The 27,850-nt window shown below is 44.2% G+C and overlaps 1 long non-coding RNA gene across 4 annotated transcripts; it reads right to left on the reverse strand.

The window, feature by feature from the left end:
• Positions 1-21,928: 21,928 nt before the first annotated feature.
• Positions 21,929-27,519, reverse strand: LOC127333078 (uncharacterized). 4 transcript variants are annotated; one of them, XR_011751740.1, is made up of 6 exons: positions 26,041-27,519; positions 25,826-25,936; positions 23,739-25,725; positions 23,500-23,619; positions 22,649-22,703; positions 21,929-22,327 (listed from the first exon to the last, which is right to left on the reverse strand). It is a non-coding gene; the product is annotated as an uncharacterized lncRNA (long non-coding RNA). The 4 variants fall into 4 exon arrangements; XR_011751741.1 differs by lacking the exon at positions 22,649-22,703 and having other exon boundaries at positions 25,836-25,936; XR_011751738.1 differs by lacking the exon at positions 22,649-22,703.
• Positions 27,520-27,850: the final 331 nt, after the last annotated feature.

The following is a 27,850-nucleotide window of genomic DNA, read 5'->3' on the forward strand; positions in this document are numbered from 1 at the left end:
TAACTTTTGAAGAACATACTTCTTAAATAATAAGAAGTATATCAATTAGGTTGAGATTGTTTAGGTTTGCTATTTAATTCCCTAAGTAAAGAATGTTTGGTTCCTAAAGAGGATGGTTCATAAATATCTCACACTAGTAGGGTTTAGTGGAATATGGTTAGGTAATGCTCAGGGTTTGACATAGTTGCCCCTGAGGTTTATCACATTGGTGTGATGCTAAGTAGGAATGAATAAGAATGATGGCTTTGGTAATAGGATTTAGGGTTTACACTTGGTTAACCCTACTTGATTATCTTGGTTTGTTGAGTTTACATAGATAGGATGCTAAATTGTTAGTGTTAGGGTTCCTATATTTTATGTGAACTTGGTAAGCATTTAGCTGCTAATTATGGGTCTATAACTACTAATGAAGTAACATGATCTCATGTTAACTTGGGTTTATGTTTTAAAATAATTTGGAGTTCACATGAAATAGTGGAGCTAGGATTTCTAGTGGAATTAGGGTTTTGGGTTTCACATACAATTATGAGGTTGTGTTCTTTATTCAATATGGAATTAGGGTTTCTTAATCACCATATAGTTATGAACTTGATAACCTCATTATAAAGTTGAAGTTGTTCATAATTTTGCATTAAAAAGAATATTGGATTTGACCTATTCTTATTTTTAAAGAATTAATAATTAAGACAATTATTAATTAGGGTTTAAATTCCACTAATAAAGATTTAATAAAATAACAAATAAAGAAAATTAGTTTTCATGTTTTCTTTATTTGTTTACTGGTTTTTTATTTATTTCAGAACTTTTCTTAATTATTGAATTTTAATTGATTTTAGAATTAAAAGAAAAGGCTTTAAATAATAAGTATTAAATACTTAAATTTTTATTAAAAATAAAAAATTTCATTTTATATTTTTATTGGATGGATCTTATTTTTAGGAACATTTGGATATCTCTTTTATATTTTTCTGATTTAAAATGGATTTTATAAGTGCATGTGAAGTTTCAGCAATTTATATGATTTGAAATAAAACAAGGGAAATGCTATTTGCACCCGGCCAGACTACCCGCAGGGGCACTGACCGGTGGGCCAATGGCCACGTCAGACGCCACGTTGGCGTGGACTAAGTCCAAATCGAGTTCATGTCCAGGGTGGTCACTGCCGGCGGAAATCCACGACGGCGCCGCCGATCCTGGGCATGCTTGGACGGGCAAGGGGTCTCTATCGAAACCGCACGTCACGGGGAACCTACTGATCCTAGCGCCGCTACCTAAAGGTCATCGGAGCATGGTCGCCGGCGAGGTGAAGCGGCGGAGCTTGCAGGTTCACGGTGAGGCGATGATTTAGGACGAAATTAAGCGGACCGAGGGTGCTGAGAGATGCAGGAGCTCACCAGGAGCACAGAGCGCTTGGCGGCGAGGTGAATGAGGGTCGGTATCGCCGGAAATCATCGGCGCCGGTGTCGGGGAAGATGAGCTCGTCGGCGGGGATACAGGTTGCCCCGGCTCAATTCCTTTTGCACCTTGATCATGTCGTGTACGGCGGTCACGTGGGTGGTCACAGCTTGGCCCGGGGAGGTCTCCATCGACGGCGATGGCCGGAGGCAGTACAGCTAGGGTTTCGGTATGGAGGGGAAAAATTGAGAGGAGGAAGGAAATCGTGAACGAGAGGTCGTTGTGAGCCTTTATACAACGCCAGGGCGTGCCTCGTCACGCCGTCGGTCGAGGAGGAGGTGCCACCGAGAGGGAGAAGAAGAGCACGTTGTCGTGCTGTCCTCCATGCCGAAGGAGAAGATGAGGATGGCCTCCTCTTCGTTTGTTTTTAACGAAGAGGTACGTGGGTCGCTAACTGGGTTGCGGCTTGGGCCGTTTTGGGCTGCTGCCAGGCCGTGTGCTGGGCTGTGGTGGCCCGTCAGGTAAGCCAGGTAGGCTCCCTTCTCTTTTCTATTTTCCTATTTTTTTCTGTTTTCTATTTCCTGTTTTCTATTTTGAATTCTGTTTTATTTCAAATCTGTTTTGCAGGATTTTTAATGTATGGATCCTTTTGGGAGTTTATAAAAATAATGATATAGCTTCATATAAGATCTTAAAATTTTATATCTAGTTAATTACACCCTTGTTTATTAAATGTTATTAGAGATTTGGAAATGGGCATCTATGTAGTCATAATTTTCAATATCAATTTAGGTTGGTCCAAACTATTTTCCAATTGGCCCTTTTAAGTACATGTTGATAGTTAGGTTTATGTTACCTTGCAAGAAACAACTCTCAAGGCAGAGCTTATTACTTAGTTTCTTATTTAAGAAAATGATCCCATGACATTATTTCATGTGATCATGGTTGTTAAGGATTTGAAAAATTGTTTAGGCTATCTTCCAGTATTATTCTCATATTCTAAACCCTTCTTTTAAAATGGTTAAGATGGGTCTTATTCCTCTCATTAGACTTCTATTTATCTGGAAACAGTATTTAGTTGCACCTATATGGCTTGAAAAATAGGTTAAGTTGGTATCTTGTTTCATTTCAGGGTTGGCTGAACAATTCCCTTATTCCTATTTTAGCTTAGGCATGGTTTTAGTTTTATTTTATGATCACCATAGTGATACATAAACTAGGGTTTGAGATTTAATTCTAGGGTGTAGAGATGAGATGACACCATATTGCATGCTAGGGTTTAATCTTCCCTAACCATGGTAAGGTGTTTACTTACTTAATATTTCATGTGCTTCCTAGTTACTAAGGATTTGAGAAGTGGTTTTTTATCTTCTACCAATTAACTTCTATTGTTAACCTCAATTTATCATTAAAGTAACTACATTAGTTATTGTTCTTTTTATAGTTAACTTTGGTCATATGGATATATGGTTTCTCACCATATAAAGCATAGAGTTTAACTCTAAGGTTTTCTTAGGTTGTTTAACTTCTGAAGTATGGATATGGTAGGATTGTACTTATGATCACCAAGTGGTTCACAAGTAAAGGTTGGGATATAAGTCTAGGGTTGCTTACTAGTTACCTCCCTATGATCTCATGTGGTGAATGATATCTACTTATCCTATTGGGGTTTAGATTATCCTCACATACCTCAAGAGCATGATCCTGGATTAGGCATGATCAACTTGTTCTTAATATCTCTACCTCAAGTTCTTAGGGTTTATGATCATCACTCAATTTATAATGATCAATGTTTGGATTCCTGGTGTATCTCTCATTAAATAGGTTTCTCACTTCCATGATCAAGTATTGTCTTGATCAACTAGGGTATAATATCTCTCTTATAGTTTCTTGGGTGGACATGGCTATGGTTGTTTCAATAGATTTTATCCCAGGAGAATGCCTGAGATATTCTGTTAGGGTTTTACTTAAACAATGTTGATATTATCATCTGGGTATATGGATAGTTTTCTCCCTCAAGAACTGATGGTTTAACCATTTGAATAATTGAATAGATAAAACTAGGATTAGTATGGATGGTCTCTCTCATTTGGGAAGGACTTCAATGCTCACCTAATATTAGGCTCCATAGAGGTTGATGTGATCATCAAGATCTATGTTTAACATTAATGGTTATCTCTATCTAGGTTTGTCTTGAAGATGATGATTTGAATACTTGGATGTATATCCAAGGTTTAACTCAAAGTTTGTTATTGCTTCTTTAATAATTATAATAGAACTCTCACCTCTCTAGGTTTGATGTGTAATAACTTGGAATGGAGAAGAATATCTATTTATGGAGTGGATCTTCTTGTTATAATTCCAATGTGTAAGTGGAATGAATACCATGAGGTTTCATGGTAGGATTAGGATTAGTTTAAGACATGGAAAAGATAATCAAGATTGGTTTCTCCATTTATTGTTACTTGATTTCCAAATAGATGTATGTTGATATGCTATGGTAAGGATTGCCATATTATAATCTTTTATAAGATCAAGCATTTGATCATTGAGTAAAGTGTTGTTGTGTTGATTATTAGTTCCATTTGATCTAACCCCTTAGATCAAATCATCTCTACCCAAAACAAGGTTTTAGTAAAGTCACATTGAGGTTTATAGCGCTTGACTTGATGAACTACTTCAATTCCACCAAGGTCAAGTGAAACTTCAGTTACTGTGACTGTTTTACTTTAAAGCGCGAAAATTCCCCAGATTTTCTATGCATGAATGCAATGCACACATCTATTTCCTCTATTTTTGTAACCCCATTACCTGGGATATTACATTGGCACAGTCTATCAATCCATTGTGCTTGGACATCCAGTCCATTCCTAGGACAACTTCCAAACCTTTGGTTCCAAGTATGATTAGATTTGCAAAGAAATCTACATCATGGATTTTGATTGGCACATTTTTACAAAATTTTCTGGCTTTGGTGGTTGATCCGGGGATTTGAACTATCGTAACATGCTTCAAACTGAGGGGTTGAATTTTACTTGTTGATGCAAAATCTTCGGTGACAAAGGAATGAGATGCTCCGGAATCAAACAACACTCTAGCAGGGATGTGGTTGACAGAAAACATACCCAGCACAACATCTGGTGCTTCCTGGGCTTCTTCGGCGTTCATGTGGTAGAGGCGGCCGTTGCGGTTGTTGGGGTTGTTGGGGGCGAACTTCTTGCCGGTGGAGACACGGCGTTGCTGCTGGGCAGGTGCAGCGGTGTTGCCAGCGAGCTTGGCAAGACGCTTGGGACACTCGTTGGAGTAGTGCCCCACTACACCACACTCATAACAAGTGATAGTGGTCTTGTCCTGCTTGTTCGCAACGGGGACGGCATTGCTTCCGGTTCTGGGAGCGGTGTTGGTGTTGGTGTTGTTGTTGTTAGGGGCTCGGGGTGGAGCGCGGTTGTAGTTGTTGTTGTTGTAGTTGTTGTTGTAGCCTCCTGGCTTGGAGTTTCCTCCACTCCGGTTCTGATAACCGGGGCGAGAGTTCTGCATCTGGGGTTTGTTGTTTCTCGGAGTGAAACCTCCGCTTGAGCTAGGGCGAAACTTCTGGGGGTGGCTTGATCCACTCTGATTTGCCATGCGGCGCTTGCGGTTCTCATTGGCTTGGTTTAACTTGCCCTCCATCTGGATGGCGGAGTCAACAAGGGCTTCGAGGTCGGCGAAGGGGATGTTGACGAGGACAGTCTGCATCTCATCATGCAGTCCGTTCAGGAATCTCTCCTTCCTCTTCTCAACGGTGTCAGTCTCATCAGGGGCGTACCTCGACAAAGTGAGAAACTTGTCGCGGTATTCAACCACCGTCATGCGACCTTGTTTCAGCTCACGGAATTCATCCCTCATCTTCTTGATAAGACCCGGGGGTACATGGTACTTGCTGAACTTGAGTTTGAAATCCTCCCAAGTCATGAATTGACCTCCGTTCATGGCACGGGTGCTTGTCCACCAAGCGCGGGCTGGTCCAGCGAGATAGTGAGTGGCGAACAACACCTTCTCGTTGGCTTCCACTCCGGCTACCTCAAGATTGTTCTCCATAGTCTGGAGCCAATCGTCGGCATCGAGGGGCTCCTCGGTCTTACTAAACACCGGAGGGTTGGTGTTTTGGAAGCTCTTGAGCTTGGATCCGGGGTGGTCATGATTTCCATGGCCTTGGTTGGCGATGTTCTGCAAGGCGATGAGGTTGGCTTGGCGTTCGGCTCTTTCGGTTTCCCTGTCTGCAAGCATGGTTTGCAGAAGTTGCAGCATCGCGTCGTTGGTGCAATTCGGAGGGGCCATCTGAAGATGTAGAAGATTATGAGATGAGAGGGAACATTCTATGGTTCATTTTGGTTAAGTTTGAAAAACATTTGAAAACTTGTAATCTTTTCATGACAAACATAACATTCATTCATTCATGCAACACATAGTACAAACTACACACATACTCCAATGGTTTTAAGAACCATTCTCATGCTACGATACAAGGGACGGGATACAACTCACACCTACTATAAGTGAACTAGTGCACTACTCCTCATCATCGACATCGATCGGGACGTAGTCGTCGGGTCCTGCCTCCAGGAACTCGTAGTCCTCCTCCTCGGTGTTCTCGTCCTCCTCAAAGTCGTTGTCGTCGCTCAGAAAGGCGTCTCCTCCCTGAATGTCGATGCCTCCATCGTCATCCTCCAGCTGACGAATCTGATCCTCCTGGGCCTTGACAGTGGCCTCAAGTGACGCGATCCGGGCGCGAAGGCGGCGAATCGTAGCGTCCTTCTTGGCACGCTGCTGGCGAAGGCTCTTGCGGTCGTGGTTGAGTAGCTTGATCGCCTCACCCTGCTCAGTGATGTGAGCATGGGTCTGGTTCGCGTAAGCGCGAGTGGCGTCGAGGTCCCTCTGAGTCTGGTAGAGCATGAAGTCCAGGTGCTCAGCATGGTGCCTCAACTCCGGGTGCGGCTGCAGCTCCATGGGCACTCCCGCAGCATCACGCCTCACAAGGTGGGCGTAGCGAGAGGCGAGGATGCTCACCACGTTCTGTCCACAGAGGCGCGCAAGTGCCTCCTGTAGGCCACGTGCGAGTCCGTCGAGCCAGTTGCTCTCACGGAAGGAGAAGAGGATCCTCTCAGAAGTGGGAGGCTCCATCTTGCCCCTCAAGTCGGCAGTGATCACCCACTGCAACTCTCCTCCGGGCGTGTCGTCCAGCTGAACCCCGTGAAACTCGGGGTGTGGGCGCCCAAGGAAGTCAGAGAGGGCGTTGAGGTCGTGCTCGAAGAACAAGCTTCCTCCGTTCCCAAGCTGGTAAAACTTGGTGTTGATGGCTTCATTCAGCGCCATCTGAAAGAGAATTGGATGAGTAAGTTAGAGAGTGCAAAGTGTGGCAAAATTTTAAGTTGATTCAAACATGATTCATCAAATTTTGGCAAAGTCTCAAAGACAAGAATGTAGTAAATTTTCACAAATAATTTCTTTCATTTGATTTCAAAGTTAAGTTTTTCAGAATGCCCATTCTAACTAAGGTCTTCTAAGGTCAAACAATGGCTTTGATACCAACTTGTCAACACCCGGATTTTTAAGTCCGAATGCCTATTATGTCATACATCGCAATCCCAGGAATATTGTTGTTGCGTGGCATAATAGTTAAGTATCATAGTCATCATTCATTACAAACCATAAGTCTTACAAATTGGAATCACATGATCCATATTACACGAATAGTTGATCTATTGATCAACAACAAACACAAGTTCATAGTTCAACATAGCGGAAGCGTAAGATACAAGGACTCTCTAGTCCACAGGCCAACGCTTGACGTCGGAAGGCGCTTAGTTGTCGTAGGCGTCCTGCTGGTCATCTCCTTGATCGTCTTCATACTCTGGCCATTTGAATAGCCAGGGACAAAGCCGTGAGTACGTTGAGTACTCGCAAACTGATACTAATGTAAGTGCTAGACATTCTAGTATGGCTTGCTAAGCTCTAGTTTATTTGCATAAAGCTAGTTTTAGTTCACAAAGTTTGAGAAAAGCTTATTCAAGTGCTAACTAACTCAAGTGGGAACATTAGTGTCATTCCCACCATTCAAGTGGTGATTTCAATTCAATTCACCACAAGTCATTTCACCATCAACCTTTTCAACATCATTTTCAAAGATATGACATCGGAAACGGTATGGCCTTTCCAACCGTCCGTAACCGTGGACGCGGCTATTCGAATAGGTTTACACTCTGCAGAGGTTGCACACTTGTGCCACAACATTTGATTTCATCCGTCGGGATTTCCCCGAATCATCGTAACACAGTACGCGGATCATCAACCATAACCTTTCACTTACGAATCCTAGTATGAGCACCTCTCCCCATGAGCTTGGCCTCCCAGTGAAGACCAACTCGTCAACACTGGAACTGCACAGGGCTTGGGCCGGACATTCACCTCATTTCGCATCATATCATATCATTTCTTTTGTGGTAGAGGCAGCTTTCGGCATAACCCCGATGATGCTTGTTTAGAGGGAACCCATACTAAGACGCATAAACTTCCAGTTAAGCCCTACCCATAATCAGGTATTGTGGGGGTACTTAATAATTGGAAAGGTATCGCATTCAAACCAACATCATTGTTTATCAAAAATCACCATCTTCTCTTGATCATATTCACCTTCAAAAAATCATTCAATGGAATGCAGCTTCATTCCAAGGTTTCAAAAATCCTTCAAATTCACATTGTTCCCATCTAGAGTAGTCAAGTTTTAATTCATTAGCACTAGCTCTAATTCAGGAGGGGTGCTAACTTGCTTTGCTTGGAGAAGACTAACTCACTACTCTAGTAATCAACTTGTACTTTGACCAAAGTTAACTATAAAAGTAACTCATTTAGAAAACAAGTAAAACTTGCAACGTAAAAACTTGGGATGGGTTCATATAAGAAAAGATAAGAAACATGGTGCCTTGCCCCAAGGGGCTTTGCACTTTACAAGAATATTAGCTTGCCTTGGTAGTTCTCAAACTGTTCCTCCTCCTCCTCTTGGTAGCAACCTTCTTCTTCGGCGTACTCTCCGGTGCTACCGTCTAAATTTGAATACGAGTATAATTACTCACTAATTCAATGGCTATTCCACACATCACATATAACACACAAACTAGTCTATGCACACAAGTAAATAAACTAGGGTGCATGGGTTGTGGGGTTTAAATAGAATTCACTTCTTTGCATTTCATATGTGAATGATAGTTTCCATAGGGTTCTTGAGAAATAATTTCCTCTCATTGAAATCTTCTTAAGATTTAATTTCTCCAACAATCATGTATGAACTCATCTTGACCTAAGTCAAATGTTCATCATCATCATTTGGGAAAATGATTTAAATGAGGTGGATCACCTCATACCATTTAAATAACACTACATTTGATTTAAATCTTCAAGTAATTCATATAAGAGAGTTTGGAACCAGGGGTCCAAACATCCCATGAATCCATGTGAGACAAGTTTAAATGAAGTGTAAGACTTCACACAATTTAACTTTAATAGTTTTGGACAATATCAACTAGTTAAACTAGTCAAAATATCCATTCATTAAACCATGGCATGATCATGCAAAGTGACCACACCATTTTATTGCATAAACAATTAGTGTAAGTCAAATGTGAGCTATTAGAGTTGGAATTAACTTAATATCTATTTTGGTTGATTTTTAAGAATTATTTGAATAGGGAAAGTCCCTGTCTTGTTATTTTTGTCACATTAATTCTACAAAGAATCTGGCCATGAGGCCAGTGGCATCTTGTAGAGAATTTCAGTGGCTTTCTAACAACATCAAAATCACTAAATTTGGTTTAGCCAATTTGAAATTATTGAATTTCAAAGTTTGGGCAGTATTGAAATTCATTTGAATTAATTAAACTCAGTTTAAATTAAAAAGGCCGGCGGGAAACTAACTGGGCCAAAACGGTTTGAAAAAGGGAGAAACGGCCCAGCAACGCATCCAGTGCGCGCGGGCCTGCTGACAGGGTGGGGGCCACCCGTCAGTCTCTCTTAAAACCCGAAACGGTATGAATCAGTGTGGGGCGTAGGATTAGAATCAGATCGGACGGCGCTGGTGCGTCGTCTTCTCCGGCGAGAGGCAGGGGGTCTGGCGGCGAGGGTAGGGGGTCGGAGAGCTCACCACGGCTCCAGCTAGGGTTGGCAGTGGGCGCGGTGAAGGTGTGGACGACGGCGAGTCGACTGGTACCGGCGGCAACTCCTGGATCGGCTTCAATCGGCGGCGAGCTTCCGCGGCGTCCGTCGGCGGTGAGGTGGCGATTGGGTGGCTACGGCGGCGAATGTTGATGGTGGAGTGGCTCAGGCGGTCGAGTGAGAAGAGGGGAGTGTGCTGGTGTGCTCAATTCGACGAATGGAGCTCTCCTTTTATAGGCGAGCGAGTGACCGTGAGGGCTGCGGCGAGGTCGACATGCTCGCGGCGATTCCGGCGAGCGGTTGGGCTAGGCGAGGGTGCTGTCGGGTTCTCCTCGTCCAGGCGAAGCTAGGGGTGGTGCTGGCTTGGTCGGGCGGCTCCTGGATGGGTCACATTGCTTCCACGACGGCCGCGGCGCGTACGGGAACAAGTTGTCGTCTCCGGTGCCGGCGGTCACGGGTTGGCTTGGCGAGCGTGTCGGGCACGGCTGAGGTGTCACGGCGGTGTGCTTGGTGAAGAAAGGGGGTCCAGGGCGTGAGCGGAGTGGCTGCGCGGCGCGTGGCCAGTGCGCGTCCATGGCGCGCATGGTTGCGACGCGAGCGGCATCCAGGGCAGGTTTGGGCGCGCGTCGTCCGGGCATTGTCGAGCTCCTCCTCGACCAGGGCGGTGCTAGGCGGCGCTAGGGAGGTGCGGTGGCGATCAATGGCACGGTGGCCAGGGCGGAGAGCGAAGGAGGAGAGGGGGAGGTTGTCGGGTTGGGCGACATGGCCGGCATGGCCATGTCTAGCCTTGCTCCTCCTCTCTCCTAGGGTTACTATGCCTCATTCATGGTTAGAGGGAACCAGGGAACAAAATGGGGTAGGTTAGGGTAGATGAGGTGGAGTAGATTCACTATTTGCAAATAGTGCAAATAGTGCCATATTTGGAAAATTGCAAATTTGTCCAAATTTGAATTAATTCAAAAGGTGAAAGTTTTTGAAATGTGAGTGTTGTTATTAGTTGTAATTGACCAGGGATGAGTAGAGGTGGTGGTGGAGAAATTAGAATTCAAGAATTGCAAAAATTGACAAGTGTGAGATTGTTCCACTTGTTAAAATGTTGCAACTTTGGATGAGCATAGCTAATGATCAAAGATGAATTTGGCATGGTGATCTTCATCAAAGTTGTTCACCTTGATGTTGACTTTGAAATGGTGCAAAGAGTTAGCAAGAATTGGTTTGGGAAAATTGAATTGCAGGGGCTCAAAGTGGTGATCAGACTAAATTTGGCAGATTTGACCATTATCATATGTGAGCCAAATTTGCATTTGAAAAATATTTGATTGGTGAATCTTTGATTCCAAAAGTTGTAATAAGTGTTTAATAACATTATTCAACTAATGGTGAAGACCAAATAGGTCTAGGGTCAAAATTCATAAAAATGCCATAGGGCATATGTGGGGGTTTTTAGGGTTTTGCATTTTATTGGATTTTCTTCCTATTTGATTTATTTGGTTGGTGATCTTCATATGATCACACTAGGGTTTTAGAGTATAGCAAATACAAGTAAAAACAATCATCATGGCATATCACTCAAATGCACAAGTCCTATGCAGGGTACTATATGCAAATAGAAAAGTTTTTGTTGGTTTGAAATTTTGTTTTCTGGAATTCTCTAACTTTCTTTTTATTGAAATTTGGGGTGTTACATCAAACCTGACCAAGTCCTTTATAACTACGGACACTGCAGGCATGCCACGGCCGAAAACCGTTGCAGGAGCAACAGCCAACCTCGCTGCGTACCTCATCAACCAGCGCCCTGAAGGATCCATGGCTCAAGCTCATCGAGGCGCCCTGGAAAGTCTCGTGATACTGGGAAATAATCTAGTTCCGCAAAAGGAAAAGACCACGTTGCAAGCTAGTGGCTCAAAGCACCATGCGAGAGATGCTCGGGATGAAATCACCCAGAGCAGGATCGACAAAGCAAGGCGACGACGTGCCGCTAGGAAGGAGAATGACAGTGATTCTTCGGATGAGGATCAGGAGTACGACGACGAGCTCAGGGGAGCCGACTGTCTAAGTTACAAAATCCGCGAGGCGATGCCGCCCAAAAAGTTCAAGCCCACCCCTACCGACGCTGCCAAATACGATGGGCAGCAGGAGCCAAGATCTTGGATAGACGACTACCTGCAGACTGTGATTCTGCATAAGGGGAACCAGATAGCAGCAATGCAGTGCTTGCAGCACTACCTCAAAGATTCAGCGCGAGCCTGGCTAAGGGGGCTGCCGAAGGGTTCCATTAAATCATGGGACGACCTAGTAGACGCCTTCGTTGCCAATTTCCAAGCAACATACAAGAGACCCATCGGGATTGAAGAGTTACGGAATTGCCAGCAAAAGCAGAAGGAGTCGATGCGCTCATACATCGGGAGATTCACCAAACTCCTAAACGCTGCCGAAGATGTATCTGTCGACAGAGCAATCGACGCTTTCAGCGATGGCGTCTGGCGTGAGAGCTACATAGAAGAACTCGGACGCAAAAAGCCAAAAACCATAACCAAGTTAATGGAAATCGCCAACAGCTGGGCTGATGGTGAGGACAATGTGCGAAGGCCACGACAGCGCAGTGACGACGAAGACGATGACCAGCCGAAGAACGACTCGGGTGGCCGAAGGGATCGTCACAAGAGAAGGAAGAACCGCAACTATGATCACAACAACCTGGTAGCCGCAGGATACTCTGATCGGCAGGACGATCGATATGATGACAGAAGAGACGATCGACAGGACGGTAATCGGAACAACTCTGGGAACCGTGGCAATTATAAACCACGGCAGCAGAGGACTCCCGAACTGCCCTACGCTGAGCAGATCAACGCCCCCTGTTACCTGCACTCGTATGTTGATTCTAAGGACGGCAAAACGAAGTCAAGTCATCTGCTCAGGGACTGCCGGCAGTTCCTTGACATGCACAAACTCATCCAGCAGGCAGGCCAGCAACCGCTACCACCACCACCCCCACCTCCACCGTAGCATCAAGTCTAGCAAGCTCAACCTCATCAACCCAACGAGGCATTTCCACCACCACGTGGGCAGATGAGCATGATCCATAGGACAGGTGTCTCGAGAAGAGAGATGAAGAAGCTCACCCGAGAGATTAACCTGGCAGAAAGCATCATGGCGAACATCCCCGAGTATGTCGAGTGGTCCTCTCAGAACATTACGTTCAGTCGAGCAGATCACCCGATGACCATACCAAAACCAGGACACGCTGCCTTAGTAGTCGAGGCACAAATCGGGGGGTTCAAGATGAGCAAAGTCTTCATGGATGGTGAAAGCGGGTTAAACCTAATATTCCTCGACACAATCAAAAGTATGGGCATCACCATGAGGATGCTAGAAGAAACAGACACTTGCTTCCATGGGATCCTTCCAACTGCACCGGGCTACTCTCTTGGCAAATTTTACCTGAACGTCGTCTTTGGCAAAACCGATAATTTCAGGAAGGAAAAGATCGAGTTTGAAGTAGTGAACTAGGAGTCACAGTATCACGCTATACTCGGGAGACCAGCTTATGCCAAGTTCATGGCTGTGCCGCACTATGCACACCTCAAGCTGAAAATGCCTGGGAACAACGGGACAAACATCACAGTCTATGGAAGTTTCTCACGCTCGGACAATTGTGATCGCGACTTTCAGAGGATTGATGCGAAGTTTGGGTCACAGCAAGAAATCGTCGACCCTCTGCCCACGTTGACGTTACGAGAAATCAAGGAGGAAAAACATGTCAGGGAAACCAAGAAGAAGCCAGCCGACCTTACTCTTAAAGCTTTGGCAGCAGAAGCTTCGGCAGCAAAAGTTTCGGCAGCAAAAGGTTCGGCAGTCGATGGCACAGAAGACATAGGAGACATCAAGACGCTGGCAACCATTGACCAGACCCCTGGTGAAATCAGCAACGCTGCAGCAACCACTAACGTGGTGAAAAAGCCAGAAGATGAGAAGAACCCTTTCCTTCCTTAAGCAATTTATTAGCGTTTAATTTTTTCCCTTTATATAAACAGGGCCTTCCTTTTTCGCCCTCTAGTCTCGTGCTTACCTTATTAATGAGAACTTAAGTTTCGATTCTTTGTTAAGCATTGCAGTAATTCAAAACGTCTAAGCCGCATCACCATGCAACATAGTACGCGGCAGAAGATCGTGCTTCAAAAGAAAAGCCTCTACGAGTGCTACAAGATACAAAGTAAACAAGGATGTTAATCCTTCCCTCAGCTATAGATGCCTCTACGAGTGCCGTAAATAGCAAGAGTTCCGAAATACATATAAACACAACCCACGTTCGATATTTTACTTATGGAAATATCAAAGAACAACGGGCTCATCGGCAGACTCACTGCACCCGAAATATTCGGGAGTGACTGTCGAAACATACACCGGTTCAAAGCAAAGTTGCGCATACAACAAGTTTAGCAAAACCTGCAACACGAGCTGATCACTCAAATGATTTGCTGACCAACGAGTACACATACATTTAAACGGGCAATTAAGATTTGCTCCCTCAAAAGTTGCCAACGGCATTAACACGGTAAAAGTACATATACATGTATCTATCGAACAAAAGGGCTCAATTACACAATCCAAACACTTGGATGAAGTAGCCAAAATACCTATTTACAAAAACAACCTTAATCCCTGAAATCATCCTTGTGGAGTTCTTCTTTCCTCAGGTACCTTCGAATACTCCTCAAGCTTGTCGACAATTATATTGGCAGGAAGCAACACCTTCAGATATAAAGTCTCCAAGTCACCAACTGCGTTGGCGATAGCAAGCAGATTTGCTGAGGGGTAACGTGCAATCACAAGGGCAAGCGTAAACCTGGCCCCTGCAAAAACCTGAGCTCGCACCAAGTCCCGAATTTTCTTGGCATTTCCAAACTCAGACATCAAAGTCAGCAGCGTAGGGGGAATCACGTTTAAAGGGAACATCGTCTTCCAAACCACCCTCATGGCTTTGTAGCACTTGTCGAAGAAATGGTGGACTTGCTGAACCCGATCCTGAAATTGTGCGACAGCCGAAGCCTTCGAGTGTTCCCGCCAGAAAATCTCTTCGGCTGATGACAGCTGGGTCAAAGCATGCACACGCTCGTGAATCCGTTTGTTCTCTTCCGCACGGTTCAGAGCTATGACTGGCAAAGAAATCAAATAGAGGATCAGGCAAGGCGTTGTTGATAAAAAAATTGCAAGGATCAAGAAACTTACAGTTTAAACTCTTGGTAGCTTTACGCAGTTCAGTAAGAGCATAGCGCTCTACATCGGCTGCAATCTCGCTCTTCTTATTGACAATAGCAGCTAAGGCATAAGTGCTGCGCAGGTCCTTTTCCATCTGAGTGATCCGATCCTTCATACGTTGGATTCGATCACCTTCAGGAAGAGCACCCGAAGGGTCGTCAACAAATGAGGGCACTGGGAAAACCTGCAGGAAAAAGCGTTAAAAAGGATGACGGATATGGTCAAATTGAGCATCCGAAGTAACTCCCATCGGGAGAAGTGCAAGTAAAAATATCATAATAAAGGTATACTAGCGACATTGCCAGCACGGAGTTTATTACAAACATAAGTTTTGCAACGGAGCAATGTTTCACATCAGCTCGAAGATAAGTTTGTTACAAAAATCAAGGGGCCTGGGTCTGAGTCAATAAACTGGGTCCAGCCGATGTCTTCCTTGAGGAAACTAGTTCAAGGAGCTGGCCAGCACAAGTAAGGGCAGACGTTTTAAAGGCGCTCAAGTCAACAAGTTGCCCATCTTGCTCCTTCGGCAGCTCCTTAGTCATTTCTTCAATGTCAGCCTTAAAGCCGTGACCCATCATAAGTTGGAAGGCAAGAAGGGCACCATAGGTACGCGAAGTGTGCTTGAATACCTCGATAACCTCCTTGGTGTCAACCGCGAAGGCATCGATCAACTACCCCAGAGTTTTGTCCTGCTTGATCTTGGGGAAAATCATCAAGTGCATCCGCGCCAGGGCACCTTTTCCCTTTTCAAGAAGCTCCCGCGTAAGATGGTGGGAGGCGAGAGCCATCGACACACCATTTGCCGGTGAGTTGTTTGGAACTTTTTCCAAGGCAGCGGCAGGGATGTTAGCGGCTTCTGCAAGAAAATGAATCGGAAAAGATCATTGACAAAGGAACGAATCCATAAGTGCAATAATCGACAGAGGCGTACAAAAGAGCTTACCAATTAGAGCCAAGAAGACTGACGAAGGAGCTCATCCTTTTCAGCTGCCCGAGCTTCCTCCTCTTTCAGCCTCTCCTTCAGTTTGCCCAGTTCCTCTTTTAGGGAGTCGACTTCCTGGCAAGCCGTGCCAGCCTTTTTAATGGCGCCGTCCAACTTCGAAGAAGAAGATTTAACCTCCTCCCGCAGTCGAACTTTGTCTGCTTCCAGAGAGGTAAATTGAGAGGCAAAGGCCTCCAAAGAAGATATAACACCTCGCAGATCCTTAAGGAAAAAGGAATGTTTTACAAAGAATTGTTAGACAATGCACATTTCAAGAAATTCGCGTTGTATTCAAAAGGGACTTACAGAAGGAGGAGCCGTGGTGGCGGCAGGAACATCTTTCCCCTTGGAGAGGGAAGAAGCAGTCGAAGCCTGAGCTGCGGGAGCTGCCTTAGGAGCCGAAGCTTCGAAAGCCGCAGCAGCTGGTGGAGCAGCATCAGATTTGGCTTTCTTAGACAGAGGCTCAGTAAAACCTTCGTCACTACAAAAATGATCGACAGGAGTTATTTAAAAAAATGCGAGAAACAAGAGAACAAAATATGGCAAAAAGGAGGAAGGTACTTACATATCGAGGAGATCGTCTTCGTCGGCAAAGCCGCTGGTTGATCTCTTCACAGGTGAAGCCCTGGTCTCCTCCACAGCTGCATTAACAAAGGCATCACGATCAACGTCATCATCACGCACTGATCCCTCTGTGTCGCAAGCGTCATCGGCTGAGGGAGGAAGATCGGTGTGAACAGTTTCAGAATCTATCGGATCATCGTGATCGCTTTCTGGGCCTGTATGTTCGACAGCGTGAAAGTCGATGGGTACTGAAGAACCTCTTCCCTCAGAAGTATCGTTTGGTGAATCGTGCAAATCTCCAGGGACTGTAGGGATCTGTCGAAGAGAAAAACAATTAAGAATAGTGGTAATTATAATGACTAAGTAAAAATAGCATGATAAGAACTTCATCGAGAGGGAAAGTTACCTCTGGTGGTGGATGATCGGCATCAAGAGGAGTGTAAGAAGATATCAATGGGATCGAGTCTTCTTGACTAAAGAAAGTCAGGCGACGGACTTCATCGAGCAGTTCCTTTTCTAACAGTTCGGCAGCATTAATCCTGGTTTCATCCTTTGGACCTGAATACAACCACATCGGACGAACTCTGGCCATGACTGGTTGGACTCGACGATTCAGGAACACTGCTGCCACCTCTGTGCCGACCATAGTTTGGCCATCGGCCTCTTTGATTCGAAGAAATTTGGCAAATAATTCATCGGCTGCTACTCTTTCGTCGGGAGAGAGAATGTTCTTCCAGGAATTCTTAGGCTTGGCTTCTAGGACGTCGGCAAAGCAAGGAAGCTGGGACTCGGGCGACAAGGAATCCTTGACGTAAAACCATTTCAGTCTCCACCCTTGCACAGATTCTCTCATCGGGAAATTAAAATAATTAACCTCCGAACGAGCCACAAACCCCACTCCTCCGGTGACGAAGGATCCATTACTACTGCTGTATCTCTTCACATAGAAGATCTTTTTCCACAGCCCAAAATGAGGTTTGATGCCCAGAAATGCCTCGCAAAGGGTGATGAACACATCAACGTGGAGGATTGAGTTGGGAGTGAGTTGCCATAACTGGATCTCGTAAGTTCGCAAGAGATGGAGTAGGAATTCATGAGCAGGAAGCGAAAGACCCCGGTATAGGAACGACAAGAACATCACGGTAAAACCAGCAGGGGGATTAGACCGAGAAATCGCACCTGGAAAGATCACATTCCCCTCGTCAGAGGAGATTAATCCCAGGCTTCGGGATCTCTTCTCGTCGCGCTTGGTGATGGTTGACGCTATCCAATCTCCGGGTTTGGCTACCGAACTTGGCGGCGCTGGCTGCGCCGGAGCTGGGGGAGGAGCGTTCGGAGCGCTCCCCTTCGGAAGATTCGAGGAAGATTTGGCGGCGGCGCCTCCGCTAGTAGAACTGGCGGCGGCAGTAAGGCCCTTTTTCTTCACCATTGCGAGATCTGGGGAAGATCGGAAAAGCAGTGGTGGCGGCGCAGCAGTAGCGAAGGGAATAAGAAAAAGAAGAACGAGAAGATGCTATGGAAAATGTGGGGGAAGATTAGGGATTTTCGCCCTTTGGAGATTTTAAGGAGAACTTGAGAGCTGTGCAGGCACGTGTCGTTGCTACCGGTTCATTCGGTGGATCTTTTCTATTAAAGATTGCAGAAATCGAGGAGACGCCTTGGTAACTGTGCGAAAAGGGCCAGACAAAGAAAGAATAGGCCCAGCAGGTTACATCCTGTCAGTCAAAATCAAGATGTTAGTGAAGCGTCATCAATGACGTCATGAGGAATGCTCAAAGCATTCGAAGGAATAAACCTTGAAGGAAGAGATAATTGTTCGATTCGAGTCTGCACTCGGTTGCAAGCACCCGTGCCCAGACTCGGGGGCTACTCCCATCGGGAGCGCTGGGCGCGCACCTGATAGAACTTTTTCGCACTCCAGGATCATGCCCGGGGACTTGATTCTGTGTAGGGTAACGTTGTTTTGCTATCGGCAGTTAACCAGCAAAAGTTGGGCACATTACTCATTATCCCTTGCATGAGGAAAGTATATCGGATGACCTATGAAGACTCGCGGAAAAACTTCGGCAGAGCAAAATGTTCGAGTGGTACAACTTGAGTCTACGCACGGATTGCAAGCATCCATACCTAGACTCGGGGGCTACTCCCATCGGGAGCGCTGACACGCACCCGACAGAAGAAGATGATGCAGATTCAAGAAGAACAAGAACAATCAAGGATAAGAACATTGGGTGGAGGCATGCTTTAGTCTCTACCCGAATTACCTTCGGCTAGACACTCGGGGGCTACTGACGTGGGCATTACCCTTCGGGTAACCAATGTTGCCCTATCCTGTATTTCCTAGTTGGAGGCCCATGAAGGCACTCGATGGCAAGGTGGGCCACTAGGACGGTGCGGCGGAAGATTCCTTGAAGTACAAGACGCGGAAGGAGCCGAGCAAGGAAAGTTTAGAGATAAATCTACTGTAAACCTAGTCGTACTCGATTAGGCCTCTTGAGACCTGACCTCCTATATAAAGGCCAGGAGAGGGGTTGTCGGGGGACACACAATCAATCTTAGCGATCTTAGCCAACAGAAGCTTAGAGCTAGGTTACCCTAGTATTTATCCATCTCGACGAGATCTCAGCCGAACTATTCGGCACCCCATTGTAACCCATTATCATCATAATCAAGAACAGACAGGCAGGACGTAAGGGTTTTACCTCATCGAGGGCCCCGAACCTGGGTAAATCGCTCTCCCCGCTTGTCTGTGAACCGATGTCTCGTGTCAGCTTGCAGGATTCCATCAACCCTAAGCCCCTATCGGAGGGCATTGCCGAGGAGCACCCTCGACATACGGAGGGGAAACATCCACACAAAATGAGAAAAATCATCAAGAATAACTAGGTAATAAAGAAGACCAGAATTACTCGGGATTGGAGAGGTCCATACATCACTATGAATTAACTCAAAATGAAAAGACGCAACGGTGGAAGACTGACTAAAAGGAAGACGAACGTGTTTACCAAGACGACACGCTTCGCAACTATGTGAAGATTGTTTAGTAGATGAAAACGAAAAACCCCTCATTATTTGGTGAAGCGTGTTTGCACTGGGATGTCCAAGACGAGCATGCCAAAGATCAACGCCTGCGGAGAGAGCACGGGGTGCGACGCCGGGGGTGGAAGGCGACATCACCGGATACAAATCGCTGGGGCTCTCACATCGATGGAGGACCATCCGGGTGCGGGCATCCTTAAAAGAAAAACCAAAAGCGTCAAATTCAACAGTCACAGAGTTGTCACGAGAAAGCGTTTTAACAGAGACTAAATTCTGAATAAGCTGGGGAGACACAAGAACATTATTAAGAGACAGTGGTTTAGAAGTAGAAGAAAAATTAGCAGAACCAATGTGAGAAATAGGAAGACTGGCGCCGTTACCGATAATGATGCGAGACTCGGTGGCAGTGGGAAAAGAATGGGAAAGGTTACCCGGGTGAGCGGCCATGTGAGACGAGGCGCCCGTGTCCATAAACCAGTTGCTGCCACCGGCGTAAGATCCAGGTGCGGGCGCGGCGTGGTAGGCTGTCAACACCCGGATTTTTAAGTCTAGATGCCTATTATGCCATACCTCGCAATCACAGGAAGATTGTTGTTGCGAGACATAACAGTTGAATATCATAAGATCATTCATTACAACCCATAATCGTCTTACAAAAGTAGATCACATGATCCAATATTACAACAATAGTTGATATACTGATCAACGAACATCACAAATAGCGGAAGCGAAGTAGTAGCGGACTATCTAGTCCACAGGCCAACGCTTGACGTCAGAAGAACTCCTAGTTGTTGTAGACATCCTGCTGGCCGTCATCTTCATACTGCTGCTCCTCTTCATAGTCTGGCCATTTGAATAGACAGGGACACAGCCGTGAGCACTTTTAAAGTACTCGCAAACTAATACTAATGTAAGTACCATCAATTTTATTAAGGGGTTGCTAAGCTCTAGGTTTATTTGCATAAAGCCAATTTTAGTTCATAAACATTTAGTAAAAGACTCCTCATTTGCTAACTAACTCAAGTGGGAACATTAGTGTCATTCCCACAACTCAGTTGTGATTCAATTAAAGTCACCATTTCAATTCATCGTTCCTTTTTATGAAAGTATCTGACAACGGAACAGTATGGCCTTTCCAATCGTCCGTAACCGTGGACATGGCTATTCGAATAGATTTACACTCTGCAGAGGTTGCACACTTGTGCCACAACATTTGATTACATCCGTCAGGGGTACCCTGAATAATCGTAACTCAGTACGCGGATCATCAACCCTTAACCTTTCACTTACATATCCTAGTATAGGCACCTCTCCCCATGAGCTTGGCCTCCCAGTGAAGACAAACCGTCAGCCTGGGAACTGCACAGGGCTTGGGCCGGACATTCACCTCATTTCACGTCATTTCATGTCAGTTCACGTTCAATGGAGGCAGCCTCGGCATAACCCCTATGACACTTGTTTAGAGGGAACCCATACTAAGACACATAAACTTCTAGTTAAGCCCTACCCATAATCAGGTATTGTGGGGGTACTAAATAATTGGAATGGTATCGCATCCGAATCCAACCATCAGTTTTTATCAAATTCATCATGTCATTCAAGTCATATTCACCTTCAAAATCTTTCAAAGTCATTTCATTTCACATGTTCCCATCTAGAGTAGTTACTTTTATTTGTTAGCACTAGCAACTAGTCATGAGGGGTGCTATCTAGTTTGAATTGCTCTAGGCTAAATTTGATACTCTTGTAGTACTCTATATTTAGACCAAAGTTAACTATAAAAGTAAGCTTTAATAATCAAAGTAAAAGCTTGTAAGAATAAAACTTGGGATGGGATCATGAAGCATAAAGTAATAGGTGAGTGTGCCTTGCTCTGATAGAGCTTTGCACTCTGCAAGAATATTAGCTTGCCTTGGTTGGTGTACTGATCAAAGTGGTCTTCTTCTCCTTGGAAGTAGACCTCCTCTTCCTCTTGATACTCCTCGGTACTAGCGTCTAAAAACGGATACGGAGTATATAATCACCAAACACATCTTAAAACTAGACTAAGCACACACATGAGTCACACAAGTTATTCTAGCATCACAACACTATTATTACTAGATTTTAATGTGCGCCTTGGCGCACGATCCCGTGAGACTCATGTATAGATAGAAAAGTAATAATATTTTTTTTTATCTTACAAAACATAGTGGCTCACAAAAAAAATTACAAACAGAGTAGCAACAAACATTCATTGATTGATTCAGTCAAAAGCAACAAAAACAACGAAGGAGTTTTAGGGATGAGCCTTAGTGCACGATACTGTGGGATTCGTCAATTCAAATTTTGTATAACATAAGAAGACCCAAAAGAGTAAGAACAGAACAAAGAAGAATAAATCTAAAGAAAAACAAAATGAATAATCTAAGAAGAAATAATGAGTATGAAAGATCTAAAGTCAAGCACGCAAAGTATGTACAAACCTTCACAAGATTACAGTTGGTATCAAGGATTCATAGATAAGTCGTAAGGTAAACAATTATGTAATCCAAAGAGTATATCATTGAAAAAACAACTGACGCACCATAGAGAGGACAATTACATTCGTAGGTCAACATTTGATTCAATAATAATGTTGAGGAAAAAAGATTCTGGCCTCGAGGAAGCATGTATGCTCAATCAATGTGCATAGGCGCATTTTTGTTCAAGGTTAAGAATTTCGAGCAATCTAAAAACTATAAGACTATTCTTATCTGACAAGTAGATTACCAGGCTCAATATCGCTGTAGAGATAATGAACCAAAGAAGGAGTTGAGCAAACACATCGAACATATTGAACCTATGGATGTAATTGTGTTTATGAATATACTGATGGCAAGACTTCGACCATCAAGTTTCTTTCAGCTCAAAGATGCCCACCTAGTAGAAATAATGAAAATATTAGTTCAAAAAATAGCACAGCAGCTGCACTCACCAAATATTCCCCTAATAACATAGTAGAGTTTTCAAATCAAAACACAAGAAATGAAATCTGAGAAACTGAGTTACTGTTCTTGTGAGCATTAACCTACTCAGAATGCGTAAATAATTTGTATTTATTGAGTAGAAAAATAACAAAGAATCCATGGCATACAGTTCTTGTCTATAGCCTGATCCACGTTGTATGCGTAACATCTGTCACTGGATCACAAGCTGTAGTGATTTTTTTTGCTAGAAAAGCTATAGTGAATATTTACACACCTCACATTCTAGTTTTTAACCGAAATGAGATAGAGCGCGGGCTTGCCGCGCTGCCCTGTAATTCGCACTAGTAAACAACTGGTAAATGATATGTGAAGCATTAACATAAATCAATGATAAGCTGTGAGTTAATAAGTACACCTAGAGAATGTAAGAGGAGCCATTGGATAATATGTATAGCCAAGACACAACAGGCCTAACCAATGAGTAATGAATCTTTCTGAACATAAATAAGCAGTAGCTAAGAATAATGGACAACTATGCTAGGACCAGCAACCAAACTCATAGTCTAAGATCCATGGCTGCAAGCGACTATTAACCTATTTAGTCATAACAGCGAGCAACATCTAAAGGATGCAGGGCACATGCATAGAGTGGTTTAACTGTCATGGATAAAAAATGCTACCTTCTTGTCACATGGAAGGCAAGCTCCTCAACACTTGGGTGGTTTTAGCAAGTTTTAGGTCAGAAGCAAAAAGGCAAAGAGACTATGCAAGTTCTTTATGAGATGTTGATTAGCACCTGACCATTACCAAGGTAAGATCCAGATACTTGGTAGAAAGCCCTATAAACATTTTTATTTCATGAAATATCTGGCATTGCACAAAAGGATACAGACTTTGAGTAGAAAGTAAGAAGGAGGCAATAAGGGACAAACACCTACAGATCTACGATTCATAATTTTTGTGCAGACAGAGGTGCAATCAAAATGCCGGAAATTACCGGAAGCTTCAATGTGCTTTATTTCTAAATGCTACATTCCTTTAGACTGGTTGTTTTTTGCCTTGTGATTGCACAATGAACAAGGAAAAAGGGGCTCAGTAGAGATAGCCATACCAAAATATACTCACATGCATATCGCGTAGAGATTCTATATCAAGCTTGCATTTACACAACATCGCACACATTGAACACCATCGCACATTTCATGAAAGAACAAGAACTTTTCCTGCCCGCACAAGAAGCAAGCCCTGAGAATGACGAAAGGTATTAGTGGCCTAAATGTGCTTACAATCTGCTTACAATCTATCCCAGGAAGAGTCAACATCAATGTAAAGGAAAACAGATTCATTTGGTAAAAATAATTCACCATTTTTTCTGTAGTAGTCATTTAGTAAAATCCAATATTAATCATCATTAATAGTTTAATACCACATGACCTGTCATTCAATACAAAACAATGATAAGTATTCATCAAATAAGTAAGTAGAGAATGATGAAAAATGCACTCCCTCCGTTTTTATTTACCCTTCGTTTTGGCTTTAGTCAAAGTCAAGAAATTTAAAGTTTGACCAAAGATGTTACAAAAAATATCAACATCCACGATTACATATTTATTATATAATATTAGAGTACATTTCAAGGTGATTCTAATAGTACCAATTTATATTTTAGATATTAGTATATTTTCATATATTTTTAGTCAAACTTTCTAAAGTTTGACTTTGACTAAACCTAGTACGACCTCGAGATGCAGTAGTGTGACCATCAGAGTGGCGTCGGCGTCACTCCAGTCCTGGATTAAATGAAGTGTATTTCCTTCATTTAGAGGCAAAATATATTAACATATACAGAGTTGAATACCAAAAACTGAAGGAAAAATATATTAACATAGCACAGTAACCTGCCTAGCACACAGTAAAACAATTGTGCCATATGTGCTGATTTCAGCCAAAAAGAATACCTACCACCTGGGACAGGGCAACATAGTAGAAAGAACACAATGTGACATGCACAAGAAATACAACAAATTATTTGATTACCCAGGAAGATGCGAGGTCATTAGATTTCGGTAATTTTGCAAGCGCAAAGTCACCTCTATCAATAGATTTGGAAACACATCATTTAAAAGATTACAGAACAAATACATAGTATTGCACTTTTCCTGGATCTAAGCTACATAGTACATAACTACATACTGAGTCTTATACTCCCTTCGATTGATATTAGTTGTCGCTCACTTAGATTTTTAGAATAAAGTTATACTAAATCACTGACAACTATGGATCAGAGTGAGTAGTTTGGTTTTGGGCAATAAAAATATCGGAGTACTGAAAAAAACTGAGCAGCTTCAGTCTACATTATTACCAGACCATGGAAACACAACTACCATTGTTTTTTTTTCAAATGAGTACTGACCATCACACATGTATTTGTTCATGATGTGCATGTAAGTAACCATAGGAGCTTCACAAACCACTTGAAAAGCTTCCAAATTGCTAATCAACTCTAACCTTTACAGCAGGAATAAAAGGGGATTCCCGGTACATATATAACATGTTATTAAGACAACCTATAAGAACATCGGGTCAAAGGATAAAAACATGCATACTAAATAAGCAAGATCTCACTTTTATTACACATGAAAATATCAATGGCTGAAAACCTGAGTTGCGTCACTTGTTTTGAACCAGAAAAAGGCAAAGCATCTAATAACTTGACATTTTATAGCCAGCCTTTATAATAGAAGTAGAAGAGTCTTTTCCCTACCTCTATTACACAGCAAAAGATCAATGGCTTGCACCCTCATACTAATTACCAAGTAATATAATGACAGAAGAGTAAATGTGTATGAGCATGTACAATAACCTAGGCTTTTGTAGATCCAGAGGTTATACTTTGTGGGGCTTTTGTAGAGGTAGAACAAAATGACAGTGGCGCAATCACTACAAAGCCTACCAATTCTAAATGAAGTGTTTCAGAAAATCTTAATTACGCCTTGCTAATTTATTTTTCATAGTCGATCCATTTTCTTCTCTAGCCAACCTAATATCCGAGAACCTAAAACTAAAGAAGAGACCGAAAATAAATCAGTGTAAAGTAAATGGAAACACAATATAAAGCAAGCAATAGAAATACAAAGAAATAACATGAGATAGATATAGAAACTGAAAAGATTCTTCACATCTGCAATAACAGAGAGCATGACGAATGCTGATTTTCTTATAGCGGAGATAAATATACCATGTACACCCACTTCAAAGAAAAGACCCTCCGAGATAAAGGATTTACGCTTATATCCTTCGAATACCCAACTGTAAGTTTAACATCATCACCTAATGCACCATGCAGTGTGCCTATAAGCAATGAATTAAGCCTTTGTATCAAAAGAAGAAAATATATAACAATATTTTTGCATCAGCATGTGCCATAACACATCAATATAAATCATCCAACCTCTCATTACCATGCAGCATACCAGTTCATGTGCAATAGCTATGAAGATATCAGATAACTTCATCAATTAATCACCTGGCACAACAGGAACCAGGAGAAGCCACAGACCATCTGAACAAAGTAAATAACCCAGAATGGGAATACATGATTCATTACTAATATATGTGCATAACTATGAACGAAGGGGAAAGTGCCAAAGATGAGTTATTACTTACTGATTATCATTGAAAGTTTTTTCTGTAGTCTCACAACCCAGAAAGGGCCGCCGTCTGCTCCTCCAGGCCGCGCGCGTGCGCCGCAGCGCGTCCTCGTCGGCAGAAAATTACGAAAACTTAGTACAACTGGAAATCTCCGTAAGCAAACTAATCATGAAACTATAATTCTTCAGTACCAGAGCACAGGAGATTAACCATTTTGTTCTAAGAGTGCATCAAATATAACGTGGGGCAACTGTATGAATGAATGAATATTATGCATCTACAGTTACAAAGTAAGTAACTACCCAGATCAGAAAACAAGCAGAAAAGGAAGTGAAATGTTTGTTTACTGCCCAACCCCCACACCACATTTGTGATGACAGAGTTGGACACAAACATAGAGCTCCTAAAGGAAGTGAACGCAGCTAGTACAGAAGCTTACCCTATAATGACTGAAGCCTTCACTGGTACATGGCTCTCCCTGGAATCCAAGTGCAGAGTATCTTCAATTAGCAAACCCGAGCTGGTTGTATTTTCTTGAAAATACTCGATATTGTATGGGCAAGGCTGCTTTGCGGTTGCACAGCCTGAACCTAATGAGCAAAGCTCATGGCTGCAGGGCAGATGCCGACTCGTCTTTGATTCAGCTGGTTTGTAAATCCCCATATCTCTATCCTGCATAATAGATACTCCATATATGATGGAGCACCTGCCAATCAATCATTGCAAATAAGTGCTAAAACTGCTTCCAATTTTGTAATGTCCAGTTGTTTGTGAATTTGAATCAGCCTATCAGGTAATATAAGCAAATTGAGATCCAAAAATTCAAGAGAAAATTGTATCATAGGTCACCAAGCATGTAGCAAACCGTGTTACTCAGAATAACGCCATCAGTTAAACCATCAAAGGTGATGTGGTGGTGGCGACGGAGAGATGAGTGAGAGAGCGCAATGCACCAGCCCAAATCGTTGCCGCCCGAGAAGATGCCGCCGCCTTGGGAGATGGAGAGGAGCTGGTGATTGCCGCCGAGCCGCTGCTTCTGCCGCTGGAGGTCGTTCCGCACGAGCGCCCGGTAGTAGCCCCCGCTCCCGCGCCGCGGCCACAGCCCCCCGCGCGCCCCCGCCGCCAGCCGCACTCGCTCGCCGGAGAGGAGACCAGCGGCGGCTCGCCGGAGAGGAGACCAGCAGCGCGTCCTCGTCGGCGGCGCGGCGCACGGCGAGGGCCGCCACCGCCTCCCGCAACTCCCCCGCCGCCTCTGCCGCGGCCGCCGTCTGCTCCTCCAGGCAGCGCGCATGCGCCGCAGCGCGTCCTCGTCGGCGGCGCGGCGCATGGCGAGGGCCGCCGCCGCCTCCCGCAGCTCCCGTGGCGCCTCGGCCGCGGTCGCCGCCTGCTCCTCCAGGACGCGCACGTCGCGCGTCGTCCATTGCTTCCGCCTGCGCCTTCCTGGCCTCGCGCGCGGGGGAGATGGCGGTGGTGGGACCGGCGGCGGCCTGAGCAGGAGAGAGCGATGGGATTGGGGGAGGAGGAGGAGAGCGAGCGGGATTGGAGGAGAAACGGGTGGCGGCTAGGGTTTTTTTCGCTCGCTTTTATACGAGGCCGAGGTGAAATACCGAAAATACCCTGCGGGTTGAGATCCACTGCCCTGGCACCAATGCATACCGACGGAGATCCCAGCCGCTATCGCCGACAGGCGGGCCCGAACGATGGTCGGACCCTTGAGCAGCCTGAGACGGGTAGGATACGTCCGTTGCATGGATTTATCTAGCAGATTCTGAGCCAACAATGAACGGCCGAGATTAGCTGATGGGAAGATCTAACAGTCCAGAAT

The sequence above is a fragment of the Lolium perenne genome, chromosome 2, assembly GCF_019359855.2.
Source record: "Lolium perenne isolate Kyuss_39 chromosome 2, Kyuss_2.0, whole genome shotgun sequence".
Classification (NCBI taxonomy): Eukaryota; Viridiplantae; Streptophyta; class Magnoliopsida; order Poales; family Poaceae; genus Lolium; species Lolium perenne.